The following is a 12,759-nucleotide window of genomic DNA, read 5'->3' as shown; positions in this document are numbered from 1 at the left end:
AGAGCAGCTCCCTCCAGAATGCTTGTTATTCCTTGCCTGGAAATCAGTCAGGGTCTGGCTATGAGATGATGTTCTGGTTGAAACTCCTTGTTCAGTCAGTAATTTATGCAATTGCTAGGAGACTGCTCAGATGGCCAAATGACTTCTATTAACATAACTTTAATTCTGTACTTTTAACAGAAATAATTTATGCTTCATTTTTCTTCAAGATCCTTTATTAGACTTCAAGCCTAACTTCTGGGGAGAGATCAAGGCTTTGTCTTTTCACCAGTGATTACTTCAAGAGTTATCTCTGAGGCTAGAAGCTGCTTGAACTTCCCCAGGAGTCAGACTGGGGAATATGGAATAGGTCTTGGCAGGTATCAATTCCTAAGGTCTCTTCTCTTTTCCCAGGGAAGTGTTTGTTGAGACTTAGTTACACAGACAAGTATGGCCAGGTTGGCTTCCCCAAGTGGGTCCTGGCACTTGCAAACTTAATACTTCTAGCAAATGTTAGAGGTCTTTTCTGCTCTTATCTACTGAAGAATAAAGAAGCTTGACTGATGTTCGATGCAACGGCTACTCTAATAGTTGCTGCAGTCTCTTTCAGTAAGTCTGATAGTTGTGATTCTTGCAATAGCTGAAGCAGCTGGTGCTCTGCCATGTCTCCATTTTTCCCCAATTAGGAGGAAATTTTCCAATTAGGAACTGAGGCAGTTGTCCGTGGGAGGTTATGGCCTGACAGGGAGATCTAGATAGGAAGGAAAAGTGCTTTGAGAATTTAGGTCAGAAAGTACCATAAGAGATTAGCAAGAGCTGCCTATTAAGCATAAAAGGTGGGATAAATTCCTAATCTACAAACTGTTTTATTAAGTGATCATCATTAATACAAAACACTCAGCTAAATGTTGCATAAGCTACAGAGCAACAGATGGGGGATCCAGTTCTTGCTTTGTGTTAAATGAAACCACATGAGCACACAATTGCCAGTATGGGAAAATTCCTGAAAATTTATTCCTTCCATCGTCTCAAAGGAGATGATAGTTTTAATTGATACCATGGCACCATATGCAAAAGAATCCACTTGGAGCCCTTTGGATGGATTACTTTATAATGCAAAGGGGAGAAAAGTCTATCTCCAATTATGGCAATATATTTTGCCAGCCTGCACTGATGGAGCGTTGCCAGGAAAAGTCTCTAATCATCAAAGAACACGTTAGTGTTAATGTGATTTTTTTTTTTTGTAGGTCTCCTAAGGGAATGGCTTATGTCCTTCCAGGAGAAAGGCACTGCTGAATAAATCATCAAGCATTCCTTACCAATAGGACCCTGCTAAGTACATTGTACAAATGAAGATTATTTTCCTGAAAGGAAAGGTGCTTCTCCTCTGAGCAGCACACCAGGCACACTGGCAGCAGCTGCTGAGAGGCATGTGAGTAGCTGAGGTTTTTCTCAGGGATTGCTGCCCAGATAGCCCTGCAAGTTAACACCGTGGCTGATGGGCTAACAGAAACATCGTACAAGCAGGTCACTGTCCCCTTTGGGGGAACAATGAAGCCCAGTAGCAGACGCTTCTGGAAACTAAGCTGTCCTGTGCTGGTTTGCTCCCTGTGCATCCTGGCATCTGGCTATTAGACTTTCTGCTTTCTCTGCCCCTGCCACCCAAGTGCTTTCCTCTTTCTTGGCACTGCTGCAGAACACTATCCAGACAAACTGCAGAAGCATCCTAACGTGCGGGGAGCTGTGCCTGGGGCAGCAGCCAGGACCTCTCCCTAAGAGGACTGCACTAAGCTGCCTTTCTCTGCAGCAGTCAGGTAGCAACTATGGAAATGGGATTTAAGTGCAAGTGCCACAGGGCTGTCATAAGTTGGAGTTTATAACTAACCAAATCCTTTCAGGGTTGTGTTGCTTTGTATCTGGGCTTTCAAGGTGGATCCCAGCAGCCCAGAGCCTGTTTTAATAGGCTGTCCCCTCTTGTAGGGGTTAGAGCTGGGAGGTTCCCACTGACTTTGGGGGTAAATAGGTCCATGCTTGTCTTTGGTTCAGGATTTTGGGTGCTGGTCGTGGAGCTCACCCTGCAAGGAACATGTGCAGGCTGCAGCCACTGACTGCTGGGACAGATAGATCTGTCCACGCTACTGGCAGCTGTGGAAACCCATCCACACTCAGCGTTGGCCCTGTCGCTGGTAACCCTTCATCTCTGTTGGGGAAATTGGCTGAAAATGAAGTGGGTGACGACTGCGCTGGTGGCTCAGAGCACAGGCTACCAGGTGGGTTCTCAGTCACTTTCTGCTGGCGACTGACACAGGCTGGTTGAGCGTCAGGCAGGAGATGGAGGGTCAGCAGAGGCTGGCAGCTGGTGGGATGCTGCCTGGTGGCACTGCAACACTGGTAGTGCACATCACCCAGCGTGTGAGGACACTGGGGACACCAGCATGGGTATCCTCCACCCACCAGGCTCTAGGAAACCCGTACGAAAGCTCCTTGAATACAGCTTTAAATGTTTTACTGATGTGGTGCCTCCCACAAGTGCTGGTGTTCAGCTGCAATTTTAGGAGCTGTTTGAAGGGTGCTTGGAAGAGTTTTGGGGCTCAGATGAGACTAGGGTCTACTCAGTCACCTGTGTCCTCTCATCCAGCCCTGGGATAAGGGCAGCAGACCCTATTGTCATGAGTAAAATCCCAGCACTTCTCTGCTTGGACTCCTGCCTACTGACAGTCCCTTCACATCTCATTTCACAAAGGCATGTCGTTACTCCTTGGCCATGTTTCTTGCCACAACATAATGAGGATGGGGACATCCTAGCAGCTGGTATTGTATCCTAAGGATGTACGGCACGATACAGATACAACCCCTTGTGGGCCAACCTAGAATGTCCCTAACCTCCCATGGCACCAGGCGTGCCACCCAAGCCCCAGCAGCACCCACCAGGGCAGGAGCCCTCACAGATGCTGTGCGGTTTTTTCCCCTTATTCAGTGCCTCATGTGGAGGTGGGAAGAACTTCGATCTCCCGCACACTCAATCCTTGGGTCTGCTGAGGACACAGCGCAGCTGAGGTGGTGTGCAGCCTATCACATGTAGGGTCGCTTGCTTCAGCCTATTTTAATAGGTTTTCAGGAGGTGAAGGTGAAAGCACATTCCTTATCCCTTTTTGGCTGAAAGACTCACCCTAAGGTCAGGCAGGCTGTCTTACTCTACATTTGCAGATAGCCAAATTTATTTCTAGGGCTGTTTTCCAGGAGCATAAGGTTTACCAGTGTGTTGTCCTGGAAAGCTCTGCTAATATGCAGCCTACATCAATTATACTGTCTAAAGAAATCTTTCCTGGGTGGCTTATTTTGTTCTGCCCCTTGTCTCCAGCTCTGTATAAAACAAACTACCTTGGCAAAAGTCAAAGAAACACACTGAAATCTTCCTGGCTGTCTGCCCACAAACACTCCCTAGTTATCCCTTGAGTGTTGGGACGGGCTAGCGAAAGCATGTGGGGTAGCTTTGGCTATGTCTGGCTCAAGGGTCCAGCACCCCGGTGAGATGCTGCCCACGGAGCGGTGCTCTCAGCTGTGGGGTTGTGCGAGTGGTGGTTTCCCAGGCTGCAGGGAGTGAGCCCTTGTAGCAGGCAGTCCAGGGAGCAATGGAGTTAACACCGACCAAGCTGGCTTCTCATTGCCAGTGGCAGACTGTGCTAGAAAGCTCTTAGCGCTCTTGTTCTTCATGCTGCCAGGCAGGTCTCCAAGTAGACAGACAGGGCCCAAGAGGAATTGAAATAATTAAGAGAAGGAGGGAGGAGAGGGAAGCTGTGTTTATGGGTTGCAGCAGCAAGATGTGAGTGTTGGAGATTTCCACCTGAGGCCAGAGAGGAGGTGGCAGTTCCCATGCTGAGCTCAGGGACTTGCTGGATGCCATGGGAAATGGGAGCTCCCAGAGAGGGCTTGAAGCCTACCTGCCTCGCTGTTTTCATGCAGTGATGTGTTCAGAAGACAAATCCCAGCCTAAAGCTACCTGTGCCTTAAAGTGTCTGAGACATCTGACCTCCTCCAGTGCTGCTGTCCGGAGGCTGAAAGCTATGCTGTTCCTCTGCTGGCTTTTGCCCTCAAGTCCATCTGTGAATTTTTTCTTCAGGCCACTCAGATCTTTACTCAAAGCAAACAGAGAACCTAAGTGGTAGGAAAAGTTGGTTTATTCTGGGAGTACTGGGATTTGGCACGTAAGAGTTGGGTGTACTTGTCAGGTGGGGACAAGGTGAGGTCTCGTGAGTAGTCTGGAGCCGCCTGCGAGAACGGTGGCATGGCAACCTGCAGTTCCCCACAGGAGGAGGGAAGCGGCCTGGGCTGCAGTAGGTGCTCTGCAGGTACCCTGCGTTAAAGACCTGCTGTGTTGCTGTCTGAGTGGAGCAGGCAGGACTTGGTAACCCAGGTAGCTTCTTCCAGTCTGATTCCCCCTCATATATTAACAAAGCCAGAGCATCAATTAATGAAACTTTTCTGTTTGAAGGAAACTGGTAAAGTTCCACCACAAAGCTGAGCAGATGGAAATGCCCCTGTTCCCTACAGAGGAGCAGAGATGCAATACTGCTGAAGCCCTTTACACAGTGGCTGCTTTGCTAGATGGCCCCATGCACGCAGACATCCCTCTCCCAGGCAGGCCAACCATGCAGTCACCCTCTCGGCCGTGTTCAGGTACCGCAGCCCCCAGCTATGGCAGCAGTGACCTTTGTGGTGACTACAAACCTCACAGGAGACTCTGCTGAATACTCGTCCCGTGTCGAGCTGTGCATGCCACTGGCCCTGGCCAGGCTGTGCCAGCGTGGGCTTGTCCTTCTCCACACAGCCCCTGAGGACTCAGCAGCTCTGGCTGTGAGACGCTGGGTGCTGAACCTGGGGATGGAGCTGCTTGAAATGGGTGGGAGCATTAGAAAAGTTTGGTTGCTGCATCTAGCTGGAGACCACTGGGACTCAGCAAGTCAGTGCTGGGGACTCTTCAAACACTGTTCCTCCCCTTGGCCCATGCTGTCGTCTCTTGGTGCTTATCCAGTAACTCTGGATAACTTTGGCTACTTGTGTTATGTGACAGAGTCCCAATAGAGACAGATCTGGAGAATTTGGCCCACTTACTTTTAACAGAAGAATAACAGCTGATAAACCAGATTTTAACTAATGTATAGTTGCTTTCTTGTTGCAGTTAACACTATGACAAACCATGTGTGATATTAAACAGGTGTTCATTAAAGGTTAGCTATAATGTACTGTATCTCTTCATTTCCTCACTCTCCTTCTTTCTCCCAAAGCACCGTTCATGTTTATATGGTTCTTTACATTTTTCAAAGCTCTCTGCAAACATTAACTAATTAATCCTCACAGCCCACTATACATATGCTTTAATTAATTAGCACTCATTTACTTAACTCACACTGTGTCATTAAATATAAAATGAATGTATGTTTGGGAGTTTTAACTAGAAACATTACTGGGGATTTATACAAAGCATGAATGCAAAATATGCTAATAGTAGCTGGAGGCAGCAAAATTCAAATACCAAGGTATTTAGTGAAAAATATGTTGTGGTGTCAGTGAGCAGAGTCAGACAATTAGCTGTTCCTATAAAATGCATATGTTGTCATGGCCTTGAAGTCATCATTCACTCCGTGTTGTTACCATAGTAATCCTGATAATTTACTTTCCATAATGTCTGCCTATACACTTTGTTCTGTTAGTTTAATTTTTCAGACTTGGAGAAGCTCGGTGCTCTGTGGGCTGTCACCTTGCTGTGAATTACTCAGATCTGGAGTGTGCCGATACGGACATGTCAATGCTGACGCTTGGACTTGCTGTGGACACTGGGTAGCCTTCTGCATTATAATGCACCCAGCAAAGCAGCAATGAGACTAGTGACTGTGCTCTGGTTGTCTCGGTAGCTCTGCCCGGAGGCTGTCGTTGGCAGGAGGGGTAAAACTGAGTGTGTCTCAACTTCCCATTACAGACCATCACTCTTGGTGAGGACAGGGCATTTACTGCCATATGCTGACCAAACTCTGTCTGGATTAACTGCATTGTCACAGCTCCCTGCAGTTATTTAGGGCTGAACTGCCATGGGTGTCAGTGAGAGTTAGAGCCAAAGTACCCCTGAGGATTTGGGCTGGTTTGCCCAGGTATAATTCTCTTCTTGTTGCATCCTCAAGCACTAAGCAGTTAAACAAGTGCTGCCTGCCACCCAAGAGGCAATCACAGCTCAGTGATAACTGAAGTGTTTTCCTAGGAATAAATCTGTAAGAAGATGAAGAGTTGAGAATTTTTACACGGTTGTGAGTGTCATTTACGTTGTGGAAATGTGGCTAGAAATAAAGCATGATTTGGGTTAAGCCCTCCAAATCCCATTGTATTTATAAAAAATTATTATTGTTTGAAGTTTTTTGGATTATTTCACCTTTTCTATCTTCCTATACCTTGGAGAAACAGTGGGCCAGAATTCTGACTTGTTGACAAGAGGCAGCTCCAAACATAACTGGTCCTTTCCTCCATATGAAATTGAGAGATTTTTTCTCCCAAGTTTTGTTCTCAAAAGTCAGGTGTGTTTTATTTCCCTTTGTTTTACTGTCCTGTGAATAGCTCACTCCTTGTACGTAAGAAGTGATGAGTAATTCGTCAATGCTGAATGGTGAGGGATGGAAAGGTGGTCCTTCCTGCTCACCCCGCAGAGACCAGTTGTTGTAGGAACAACAGGAGCAGGAGCACTTCGGTTTTAACAGGATTTGTGCTTGCCACCGCAAGTCTGAATGTATGTTCATTTGATTGCTGTGCTTTTAGATTAGTAAGAGCTTTCCATGCACAAACAAGCTCTTAGCGATGCCTGATCTTTTAACTAGAAATATGTTTCCTTACAAGCTAGGTGTTAGCTTGTTATCCCAAAGAGGTATCAGGGCTTTGAGAGCCTCTCTGGGTCTCCTCCTTCCCTTGACTTAGCTGTATCAAGAAAATTCTTGCAAGCTGAGTACAAACTCCTCATGCAACCCCTGACGCCTTCAGGAAAGCTTTCCTCAGATACTTGACTGAGTCTTTGCAATCAGTTTTCTTGGTGGCACACTGGAGAGGGCAAAGCTTTTCATTTTTCAGGGCAAGAGGGAGTTAAGAGGAGCAGAAATGTGTTCTGTTGCTCAAGCCAGCGGATTTGTTTGAGGACACACATAAAGAACAAGCACATATTGTATGGCTTAATAACACTTCAGAGCAAGCTTCACTCAAAAGTGTAATGAGGAGTACATGGCATGACACCAAAGTAACTACTGGAACAAGAAGTATGACTACATTTTGGGAAGGACATTGTAAACACTGTTTTTAATTGAAGTTTTTGGAACAGCAGTATTTCTTTCTCTTCCGTTTTTATCAGAATACTGAAAGCATTCAGTAACACTATTTCCTAACCTTGTTTTTCCTCCTGACAATCTTTTGTCTTATTAAAAAAAAAAAAAAATCTTATAAGAATGTAAGAATAAATATGCTGAATCTAGCCCAGTGTCTCATTTACAGCAGCATACAGGCAAGCATAGTGTTAGTTTTCCAAATATTCTTGCTTCCAGCAGTTTGTAGTGCAGGGCTTTCATAAAACAACGGCAGTGTCTGTCTTCGTACATTTTTCTTCAGTGCAATTTTCCAGTTTTTAGCCTGTCTCAACTTCTGTCATCCACAACATCTAGAACAAGGATTTCTTTGGCTGTGGTACATATTTATGAAGAACCACCTCCTTTAGATTGTTTTGAACCTGTTTTTACGGTTTTGTCTGATAGCCCTTAGTTCTGGTTTGGAGAGCGTGCATGTGCAGTCTGTACCTGTTCCCTTTCTCTCTCTGATTTTATGGATATTTTTATAATTCCCTTAGCTGTCTCTTTTCAGGATTGAAGAAACCTAATCTAGTTAGACTGGAACCATTTCTACTATCTTTGACAGCTACCTCAGGATGAAGATATGAGTATGTGGAACTGCCATTCAAATAAACTCACTAGCTTGTCCTTAACTTGTGGGAACAGGTTTACTGAAATCAGTGCCATTCTCAGAAAATGGAGCTTCAGGTAACAGGTATTTGGACAATTCAGACCAGTCTGAGGGCCTGTGAACATGGTGACTTTGCAGGACTATTTTTTTTGGTGCTGTTTTTGTGATAGATGAGTATGGGGAAAAAGAGCCCAAAGCATTTTCCTGTTTTAAGATCTTTCTGGTAGATTGCAAGCGTGTAACATCACAGCTATGAGAAGTAAATGAAAAGGCTACTTCTTAGAGCACTGAAAAGAATGTAGGAGGATTGATTATGCTGCTCTGTTCAGGATGATAATATGGGTTTGGAAGAGATGTGGAACATGTTAAGATGTTAGGCAAGTCTCACTGGTGCTTTTTAATTTTCACTTTGATAGCTAAGGATAATTCGTTTTGCTCCAGCTGGGAATGTGTCTGGTGAAAAGGATAAAAAGTTGAATTAAAAACCTCTTGAGATAGTTGCAAACAGAATAAGCATTGCCTGAGAAGATGCACATTGTTGGCCAGCTGTAAGTCAGCTGCTGCCCGTCCCTTTCTCCTATAATATTTCAGACTCCTTCCTTGTGATTCATCAGTTCATTATAAAATTTACTGTATCAGACAGATTATTCAATTCTCTTGAATAAAGCTACTCTAGTGCTGTATTGAGGACTCTCATCTCTTTCTGCAGGATGTCATTCATCTCAGGCAGCTATAACAGCACAGAGTCCTCAGGAGAACCTGCACATGGATTTCTTGGGGTCTTGGCTCTTAATGGCTTATTTCTTAAGTGGTAGCAATTTTTTTCTGTGGTCTTTATTAGAAAATAATGAGGGAGAAACAGAATAGTAATTAGTGTGCTCTGGTCCTTGGAGTTCTCCTCGGTGCTGCGAGATCCTGACTGTACTACTAAGGGCTACGTGTGCGTGTGTCTTCAAAGCACCGGTGTAAAGGTCTATTGATCACTTGTACCAATAACCTTTTGAAAGAGGGACTTGGCGAGCGAGGTGTGATGCAAAATCCTCAGAATTTGTCTGCACAAAGGCAGATTCTATTTTGTGATTGACGTCCCTGATAGCTGGAGCTGTTTTCTGGGCTTTGCCAAGCGGGGAGAAGACCAGGTGAAGTCTGACAGCTTCACCAGTCATCCAAAACATGAGTGGGAGGAGAAAAACGTTCCAGCCCAAGCCTCTGCCTAGCCCAGAAAATAATGAGATTGATGACTGTGGACTGTGCTTGCATGTGAGTTTTCAGTATCCTCCAGACTCATGAATTTTGTTGGGAGTCGTTTAAAAGAGTGATGGCAGACAAACTTTCATGTGGCTTTGGTTCTAGACCTACTCCTATATTTTTTCCTGTTATAGTTCAGTTTGCCTCATTTAGTGCTTTTGGTTCTCGCCAGAATTCTCAGATCAATATTTGCAAAAAGGATTTTATGTGGAATCAGCTAGAAACAAATGCACAATTGTTTTGTGTGTATATGTATATAAAAGTTTAAGAGCATTCTTCTTGACCAGCTGCAGAATGGAGACACGAAGTCAATGTCTGCAAAGAGTTTTTATGATTAGATTTCAGAATTAATTCAGTATGGTCCCAAAGAAAAGCCTCAGTTCTCAGCTTCCTTTAGGAAAATCTGGCCCCCAATTTGAATTTGGCAACTCTCTTCTTGGAATAAAGAAATACATTATTAAAAACCCTTGCTTGTTGCAAACTGTAGTATAAATGTAAACTGCTTGAATAATCCATCTGAAGCTGCTACACATGAGATTTTTCTGAAGGCGATTTTGCAGCCTTCAGAAATACCTGAGCTGAATTTACCTGAGAAGGAAATTACTTTCCACTTACCTAAATCCACCTCACATCCACATCCGAGTTTCCACTGGTTACAGGAGTCTGCTATACTGCAAAGCCTTCACCAATTTGCAGCATTGCTCTGGGCTGTTAAGTACACAGGACCGTGTCCTTCCCCAAAGTTGGCATCACTGTTATCTTGATGAATTCAGAGATAAATGTCTCCATAAAGCCTGTCTGCTGCTCCTCCCTTCACCTCTTTATTTTTCAGTGGGGAAAAGAACTTTTTTAGTTATTTTCATTTCAATAAAAAAGCAATATTGCTTTTTTAATGGATTTGGGTTTTTTCCTCTCTGCAAAAACCTCACGGGAGAATGTGGATAGGAAGAGATGACTTGACTGTTTCTCTGTTTTGTGGGAGATGAACAGGAGGTGAATGGAGAAGATTCCAATTAAAATGCCTTTTTTCTTTGCTCTGTCTTTGGCAAAGTATGTTCAAGGAAGATGAGAAACTGTTCCATTTTAGTGAGGCAAGTACTAACAATAGAAGTCACAGGAGTTGCAGAAAATTGGGTTGGAAAGGCCATGAGTTTATGCCTTTCTTCCTGTTTAAAGGCAGGATTGACTCACCTTGCTGTGCCCCTGACGGATGCTTTTCTAAACCATTCTTGGAAGACTTTTATGGCTGGAGAATCCAGATCTCTCATGCACAAGCAATTCCAGTTCTTCTCTGTCCATTTTTATTGGTTAAATATTAAGAATAGTTTCTGAATTTCCTCTACTGCAGTACAAGTCCATTGCTTCCTGCCCAGATCACCACAGAAGAACCGATAACTTCTTTTCTGTAGTAACCTTTTATTGGCAGAGCATTAAGTGCTTCCCCTCCCTTTTTTCTAAGCTGAACAACTCCTGCTTCATCCTTTCCTAGCACACTGAACTTTCTATACCTCTGACCATTTTTGTCTGCAGTTCATCCATGCATTTCTGAGCTGGGGTTCCAGAACTGGATGCAAGACTCTGGCAAAACTAGGTACAGAGGAAGACTTTCTAAGTGTGTCTCCTGGGCTGCATGGGGGTTTCTGCAGCCCTGGACAGTGTCTGCCTTTTGGCTTTACAGCAGATGTCTAACCTCCCTAGCTTGTGATCCTACCTGCTTCAGCTCTGCTGCCTGCCCCGTGGCTCTCTGGTTTGCCTTGATGCCAGTGAATTATTCCCAATGAAATTCAGACAGTGTTTACTTGTCCCTTATTGAATTACGTTGTTTAAATCTTTCAGTAGTTTGTCATGACTTTTGAATTGTTTCTGTCCCACAACATGCTCACAGCTTTTCCCAGCTTAGCAGTACCTGCAGATTAAGTAAGCACGTTTGTCCCTTCTTTATCCCCTTCTGTATTGGAAATCTCCAACGGTAGAGGACCAGGACTGCCATCTGCAGATACTGCCTTTCAATTTGTCAGCAAGCCATTGGAAATGACTCCTGGACTCTGCTTTTTCCAGCCTCTTCTGCCCCATCACAGCTCTACCTGTTCATGTTTCCATAGCTTGCCTACAGTAACAGCAATGGGACAGCGACAGACATCTCTGAAAGTCAGGATTCATTGGTATTTGTGCTTCTTTACCCACAAGACTTATTATTATTCCATTAAAAAGAAATTAGAATGGTATGATGTGAATCAGTTTCGACAAAGCAGTGTAGGGAGTTACCCATCTCCTATTGCTCTGTAATTTTTAGTGGGTCTGGTGGAAGCTGGCTGGTGCCTAACACCACAGCTCCTCCTTTACCCCTCTCAGAAGCCTGAGCTCTCTGCTCTGCCCTGTGCAAAGAGCTGGACCCTCCTGTATCCACCCCAGTCCTGGGGGTGACACTTCACCCTGTGCTGATTCACTTGAGGATATTCTCATGAGAGCTGACTTCCCCGGAAACTGGAAACAGATGAAAAAAATAATTTCAAATAAATAAGGAAAGGCTGAAGAGTTCCAAACACAGTAAGACCTCTTGTCTTTTTTCCCCCCCAAAGAAATAAATCTTTTTTTCTTTCTGACCTACTCCAGGCTAAGAAGGAGCTGAGGGAGGAGTGATAAGGGCTTGGCTGAGGGATTCAGGGAGGGCAGAGGAATAAGAACAGAAAAGTCAGCAGGGTTGAATTAATGCCTGGCACTCTGAGCTCATCTTCTTGAGCAGGTCTTGCATAGTTTGCTGAAGACTATTAACTGAGATCAGTGCTCCTTTCCTTACTGTGGCATATCTGTGGGTACATTACTTCTGTGCCTCAGTTTCCCCCTCTTTTAAAGTGAAATGCATGATCCTGAAGACTTCTGCAAAGAGTTTTGTGACCTAGCAGTAAGGAGAGCCAGGGATTCGGCACCCTTGGTCTCAGTGGAGGTTACAGCCTGAGGACCAGGGACAATTTACCTGCATTGCCCAATTCAGACCGTTGGGATGACACTTGTGCTCAGACATGTGTCTCCGAGGTTGGCAGGTAGCTGCCTTTCAGGTTCAAGAGAAGGAATTAACTCGCTTGTCTTTCACTGTTTGCAGGTGCTGCACGAACCAGCACTTAAACTAGGCTGGTGTAACTTGGTCAGAAATAGACCCCAAAGGTGCACATGTGCGCACACACATCTCTGGGAGTCTCTTGAAGGTCAGAATGGTAATATACAGCCACGGTGCTTTGGTTACCTGGAATATTAGGATTTTATAATAGAATTACTTAATTTGTCTTGCTTTTAAGGGGTGGCAGACTAATCTTGCCAATCCATGCGAATATTTCCTATTCCTTCACAATACTGTACAATTTCCCTTTTTTCATAGGCAGCTGTTTCTATGTACATGTCAGGGGGATTTGTCCTGCTATAGCAGTTGATTTTTTTTTTTTCCTTTCCAAAGCAAAAATGCATCTGATGTAAACGAGTGCCTTGTATTTCTTTTGGGCTACAGCCATCTCAGAGCTGGGGCTGAGCAGCTGCTGCTGTGTCACGTAACAGAAA

This window comes from Grus americana, chromosome 9 (assembly GCF_028858705.1).
Source record: "Grus americana isolate bGruAme1 chromosome 9, bGruAme1.mat, whole genome shotgun sequence".
Lineage (NCBI taxonomy): Eukaryota > Metazoa > Chordata > Aves > Gruiformes > Gruidae > Grus > Grus americana.
The sequence above is the reverse complement of the archived record's forward strand: the minus strand, read 5'-3'. Positions refer to the sequence as shown.